This window comes from Palaemon carinicauda, chromosome 4 (assembly GCF_036898095.1).
Source record: "Palaemon carinicauda isolate YSFRI2023 chromosome 4, ASM3689809v2, whole genome shotgun sequence".
In the NCBI taxonomy this organism is placed as follows: Eukaryota; Metazoa; Arthropoda; class Malacostraca; order Decapoda; family Palaemonidae; genus Palaemon; species Palaemon carinicauda.
Window position 1 is genome coordinate 97,423,803 of NC_090728.1, and position 7,500 is coordinate 97,431,302.

Genomic DNA, 7,500 nt, shown 5'->3' on the forward strand with positions numbered 1-7,500 from the left:
TGTGAGGGAATCACTTAAGTCTGCTTACCCTGCTCCCTTCAAGAAACGAAGTGATGTAGCCACGGACCTACTCAATGTCTAGGTAGCCAATAAGACTTTTCTTTTTCTGCGATTCAAACTGAATATGTTTGTGGCTGGGTTTGTTTGCTGCAGGGAGACCTTTACTCTCCTGCACGTCAAGGAGTGATGCGATGAACTGCCATCAGGGCTCCAAAGAACAGAGTAAGTCTGTAGCATATTATGAACCAGCTTCAACATGTGACACTCATCAATCATGACGTAAACTCGCTGGCTAGTTGAGGGAGGGGGAAAGTATGTGACGAGAGGTTCATCCATTTTCAGACCACAACCTAGCCTGGAGCAAATGCTAACATTAGAAGCATGCCATCCATAACAACACAAATGACCTGGATCCCATGCTTATGTAAAACCACTAGTGCATGTTTGATGAGTACTTTCTGTGTACTTGGAGTTAAGTTCTGAGGAAAAAGTAGGCAATGGGAACCTTCCAATGTCCTTTGTTACCATTCACCATGAATACTAAGACTTCACTCGCCACATTCTCCTCTTCGGGGCCATTACACGAGCGAGCCGTTTTTTGATTACGTGGCTTATATACAAGATTTTCAGAGCAAGTACGTAACAAATTCAAATGCAACAGTTCATGAAAAGACAAGCTTAAACAGCTTCTGTTAACTGTGAGGTGTAGAGCAAGATAGCAATAAAAATGAAAATGCTGTTATAGTGGACGAGCATGTGTGAAACATGTGCGGTATATGGCCCTCACCTAAAAAAGATATATATGTAGGCAGGTTATCTTACAGGGGATACGCAGGTTTTAGGCAATCAATGGAGACCCAGTCTTGTTTGCCACGAATGTTGAGTAAGAATACCCTTGGATTGTGACGGATCAAGAAGAAAGGGCCTGTGTAAGGGGGTGTTAGCAGTGTCTTGCCAGTGTTGTTACGCAGGAAAGTCTGCATTGCAGAGTACAAATCTGTTGGTATGTGTTGCTTAGCTAGGGGCTTGTAAGTCTGGTGGCACTGAGCAAATTTTCCCACAACGGGACATAGGTGCTGGAGATTGTTGGAGGAGGTTGCAGACGGAATAAAATCGTCAGGGATGACCAACAGATCGCCATACATCATTTCAGCCACAAAGATATCCAGGACGTCTTTAGGAGTGGTCATTAGTCCCAGGAGGACCTAGGGAAGATGGATAAACCAGTTGGAGTCCTTGTAGTAGGATCTCAAATTTTCTTTGAGATTCAATGAAAACGTTCAACCACTTCGTTGGCAGCAGAGTTGTAGGCGGTTGTCTAATGTAGGGCGATTCCCAGAAGATTTGCTCATAACGTCCAGAATTGAGAGGTGAAAGTGGTACCCCTGTCAGAAGTAATTTGCTCGGGGATACCAAATCTGGCTATCCACCCTCAGAGTAAGGCAGATGTACATGAGGCAGACGTTACAGTTTCCATGGGAATGGCTTCAGGCAACGAGTGGAGCGGTCGATGACGGTAAACAGGTAATGGCGTCCTTGTGATGTGGGTAGGGGACAAAACATCGCTGAGTTTGAGGAAAGGTGCCCACTCCTGAATCCGTGTGTCTATGTACTTTTGAAGTTTGGCATGAAGTACAGGTGCGGACCCAATCCTTAGCATCCTTAGGAATGTCATGCTAAATGAACTTCGTCTTTAGTAGCTGTGCTGTCGATTGGCATTAGGGATGTGAAAGTCTCTGAGTGAAATCAAACACCTGTTGGCGCATGGGAGCAGGTATCCACGCTCCAGGTATACCATTACTGACGTTACAGAGGAAGGTGGCGTTGGAGTCATCAATAGGGGCGTCTTTCTAGTGGTGGGGTGTGCACGAGGTCCTACATGCTTGGTACTGTGAATCTTTTTATTGGGCTTCTGCAAAGGCGTTGTAAACCAATCCCAGGCGAATGGTGGCCAATGTGTTTCTTGTCAGGACATCAGCAACAGGATTCATTTTCCCAGGGACATGTTGAAGGGTACAATTGTATTCAGCCACGGCGGAGAGATGATGGTATTGTCTGGTGGGCCAGGCGTCAGACTGTCGAGTGAAGGCGTGTACTAGAGGCATGTGGTTCATGCGAATGACAAAGGGCGTACCTTCTAAGAAGTGGTCAAAGGTAGAGTAGCCGGATTCTGCCTTGGACAGTTTTCTACTGAAGAAGGATAATGAGTGGAGTGAGCCATTGACCACCTGCTCGAGTACAGCACCAATAGCAATGTCATTGGCATTGTTGGAGAGAATGAGAGGGTCATGTGGCATGGGAAAAGTCAGTGCAGCACCAGTTTATAGGGCATTCTTTGCTTTGCAGAAGGCTGCATCTTGAAGGTGATACCACTTCAGGTCTTTTTGGGATCCCACTTCAGGTGTTTTTGCTTGTCCTTAAGGGAGGAATAGAGGGTAGCCAGAGTGGTGGGGATAGATGCCAAAAAACGGTGATAATATTTGATCATGCCCAAGAATTCTTGCAGTACTTTGACGGTTGATGGCGTAGAGAAGTTTTGAATGGGTGCTGCCTTCTCAGGGAGGGGGTTGACTCCTTCAGGAGCGATGCAGTGTTCCTTGGCCCCATAGGTACACTTGTTTTACCAGACTACAAGGCTGTTCAGTTGTAGGTGATCGAGCATAATGTGTAGGTGACGGTGTGTTCCTCTTTGGAGGAAGAAAAGACAAGTATATCATCCACGTAACACAGAAGGAGAGGTCCCTTAAGATGCCATCCATCCATCCATGAGGTGTTGAAAAGTGGCCGCAGCATTGCGAAGGCCAAAACAGGAGTAATTGAAGGTTTGTGTACCAAAGGGGAAGTCTTCAGGGTTCATAGGAACATCATAATACACCTAAAGGAGTTCAAGCTTTGAGAAAACCTTAGCAATGTCCGGGAGGTGGTAGTTATCCGGTTCTGTCTGCATGTTCAGCTGACTGTAATTCTTACACGGACGCAGAAAGTCATCTTTCTTCAGGGTGATGTGTAAGGGTGACGATCATGGGCTTGAGGCCTTTTGGTAAAGGCCCATCTTTTCCATTTTGGTGAACATTTGTTTAGCGGCTACCAAATAATTCGGGGCCAAACGCCTGAATCTGGCAAACATTGGTGGCCCCGTTATCTTGGTATGGTGATAAATACCATGCTTGGCAGGAACCGTAGACATTTGGCAAAGTTCTATGCGGAAACTTCCTGGTACGATGTGAGGAGGTGGGTGTAGGTATCTGTGGGTTTGCTGATGTGGAAAGTGAGGCTGGAGGTGGCTAATTAAAGAAGTGTCGACGAGGAAGAGTGTGCGTTGACTAATCTTTGGTAAGCAACATCAACAAGAGGTGGAAATGTGAGAGATAATCCCCACTGAAGATTGACAATGTGACATCAGTAACGAGAATCTTCCAATTATATTTGGCACTTCCAAATGATAATGTTAGGTTTTCGTAGCCGTGGGTGGGTATCACAGATTTGTTGGCAGCTAGCAGGTGGACGTCAGCAGACTTAGACAGACTACTTTGTGTCCTAGAGTGTAGCCTCGGCAGAAGAGAATGGCAAGCACCAGTGTATACCAAAAATCCCACGCCCGTACCTGCATTATGTAAAAAAATAGGTTAGTGACAGAGGAGGTCACTGCCACAAGCGATGGCCTACTTACATGTTTTTTTGACCACTGACAACTGATCGCACATTTCTTTGCAGCAGTCCCAAATTCGGAGTGGTAGTAGCATAACTGTGGCCAATGGGCTTCAGTAAGTGGCTGTGGAGGTCGTTGGTTGTGGCGTGGGAGAGTGGTGGGTGGTGGGCAGCTTTATTGCCGCTCTGGTACGTCATGGGTAGGTTTCTGTGTCCTACGGCATTCACGTCAGCTTTGGATAATATTGAATGGTTGTCCTCTTCTTCATGAGTGGCAGCGTTGATTGAGGTCTTGGAGATGGTGAAGTGGCTGTCCATAAGGGCGTCAACTTTGGTCATCAGGTCCTTCATGGGCAAAATATAGACATTGGGTATGGCAGCGAGTACCGGTTCGGGTGAGCGTCGTACCCAAAGGGTGCGAAGTAGGTTCACCTCACAAAGAGATATATCTGCAGCAGGTTGCAGGCGAGCGATACTGGTCTTTTACCTGAGGTTAAGGGAAGCCTTTTGATCCCACAATGGTTGTTGAGAGAGTTGAAAAAGATTGGCTATACATGCGGCTGGGGATGGCGAGTACTACTCCAATAGATATGATTTGAGGGCGTCGTTTGTTATTGGGGTGTCTCCATGTTCACAAAGCCAATCTGAGATTTCTGGAAAAGTGCCCTTGGGTATTGCATACTGGTTTGGGTAAGTGTCATACCCAAAGGGGATGAAGTAGCTTCACCTCACAAGGAGATCCGTCTGTGGCAGGTTGCAGGCGAGCGATACTGGCCATTTCCCTGAGGGTGAGCCTTTTGGTGCCCCAACGGTTGTAGAGACAGCTGAAAAAGTTTGGCTATACAAGTGGCTGGCAATGGCAAGTACTGCTCCAGGAGATATGTTTTGAGGTCATCGTACATTATTGGGGTGGTATCCTCTTGCTCACAAAGCCAATTGGAGGTTTCCAGGAGAGTGTCCTTGGGGATCGCCACGAGAACATATTCTGTATTGGTGCTTCACTGAGTCATGTCCTTGATGCGAAACTGGACCTCGGTGCGCTAAAACTAGGTAAATACCTCTATACTGACAAAAGGCGGTAGTTTCATGGATGTGGCATTGATAGGAGAGTCAGTGACAGAGGATGACATCATCAAACAGTAAGACACAGCAGTGAGGGGAAAGATGGAAGGGAGCTAGTCACTCCGGTGGTCACCAATTGTGCTAGCGAGCCGTTAAGTGATAACTGATAGGCAAGGTGAATGCAACTAACTTTATTTCAACAGACAGCAGATATATATACAAGAGTTTCAGAGCAAGATGATCACAAGAATTAAAACATTGCAATTCATGGAAAGACAGGCTTAAACAGGTTTTGTTAACAGTGAGTTGTAGAGCAACATAACAATAAAAATGAAAATACTGTTAGAGTAGATGAGTGTATGTGAAACACGTGCAATACACCATCACTCAAATCCACAAATCGTCTCATGAATTGCGACCGGCTTTCGTAAACCACTGGCTTCTTAATCACCATGCCATCGAGCATAAGACACACCGGGCTTTAGTTGTTAGGGTCAACTTTAGCCTTCTCCTTCAGCACATCCAGAAGTTGGAAGTTGAATACTGGTTCACTGTCGGCAGATCTGTCACATGATTACAAAAAATCACAGAATTTAATTTTCTATAGAAATTGGCATATATATTTGTAAATATATGTACCAATCACAAATACTGAAAAAAAATTAAAAGATATTTTCCTAAATTTTACTGTAAAATTTACATCTGAACAGTGTGGGGATGTAGTGAAAGTTTCAAGCTCTCTCTCAGGTAACTGGATACTTTTGGTCATGGAGATGTAAAGCGAGAGCCAACTCTCTTTGCCAAGTGCTGTACTGTACACTGCTCTCCTTTGCCAAAACTTTAGAAGGTAAATTTGTCTTCGATAAGGGGAGAAAACTCTTCAATATGCATCAGAGTAGCATAAACTAGATTTCAGTGTATGCCTATCTGTAGTAAGGAAAGTGTTATTGCTATATAACATAAGTATACAATGCATGTACAAGATTATTTTTCTTCATACATGAATAAAGCTCCAATCTGGTAACATTCAGAATAAAACTTCTAGAATACTGTGTAGTGTTGACCCTTATGATAGAAAAGGCAAGACTGATAGCATCAACTGCATACCTGATATCAGGTACAGCACGGTGCAGTCTAAGATCTGAGGGCAAAAGATAGTAAAAATTATGAAAAAAAAAAACATGAAACATGCAAAAAAAATCTGATTGAACGACAATATCAGAGATTAATATCCAGATCAGGCGTTAGAAGTTTTTGTCCAACAAATTACGATGAGAGTCGATGGCTGAAGACCATTCAGGAGAACAATACCTGAAGCAAAGTAGAATGAATGAATTACAACATTTCCTCAGGATAGATTAGTCACTAAAAACTTAAAAAGAGTTTCCCAATAAACCCATTTTTTTCGCAATTGATGAAGATACAGGTCGAATATGTTTCTCAAAAGAAATTTTGCAACCAAGAATCACACCCAGAATTTTAAATATATTGATTGATTTGAAGTTCTCTGGCATCCTGACATCGAAAGTCATTGACGCCTACCTAGAATTTTAAATGAGTGTATATGCAGTAATTAGAGAGATATTGTCACTGCAAAGACCTGGATGTCGAGGAGCCACTTTCCTCGACCATTTTACAATTGCAATCATACTTTGAGCTTTATCGGGGTTTAGCTTAATGCCTTATAATTTGTACAATCCATTAATTTTAGTTAGGTCTCTATTGAGAGATTCAGCAACCATAGATGTACATTCAGGAGATGAAATTGATACAGAGAGATAGAGTAGCATTATCTACATAGGCAACCAATTTGTTTGCAATTTGATAATCAGCCTGTTGCTGAAGACTGCTTATGTAAATTAGGAAGTATGGAAGGGTTTAACAGTAAACACTTTTATAGATTCGATTACTATATCCAACATTTCTAAAATTGATTTTTACTCCATTTATGGAGACAAATGGAAGTGGCAGTGGACCAGTTGACAACCAACACCTCGGACTTTCTGATCGTTCTGCACTATGCAATACGTTAGAGCCTTCGAAAATTAGGTCTCTATTGAGAGATTCAGCAACCATAGATGTACATTCAGGAGATGAAATTGATACAGAGAGATAGAGTAGCATTATCTACATAGGCAACCAATTTGTTTGCAATTTGATAATCAGCCTGTTGCTGAAGACTGCTTATGTAAATTAGGAAGTATGGAAGGGTTTAACAGTAAACACTTTTATAGATTCGATTACTATATCCAACATTTCTAAAATTGATTTTTACTCCATTTATGGAGACAAATGGAAGTGGCAGTGGACCAGTTGACAACCAACACCTCGGACTTTCTGATCGTTCTGCACTATGCAATACGTTAGAGCCTTCGAAGGTGAATGCAACCAACGCCGAACGACTGGTCAAGCCTTCGAGTTCGAGCTCGAAGAGGGTGCTGCCCCTTCTAAACCCCAACCAGTGCCTTAGGCCACATCCCCCTTCTCCCGAAAGGTAACGGCAATAGACCCGTCCTTTTGTGCTTCCCCTGATGCTCGGTCCAGAAATAGATACAAAGGAAATAGGAATGGGAGGGATTAGTGGCGTAGCAAGGAATAACATTAGGGAGGGAGAATATATTTCAAATTTAGGTTTCATAGGATAAAGAATACAGGTTAAGTAACTTTTTTACAGTAGTGCTATTGATGTGTGAGTGTGTTTCTAGCTTTGCCTAGATTGCTTCTGTCCATAGTCACTATCTAGAATTATAAAATAATTGACAAGAGACATGAAATAGCCTTTTAAGTTTA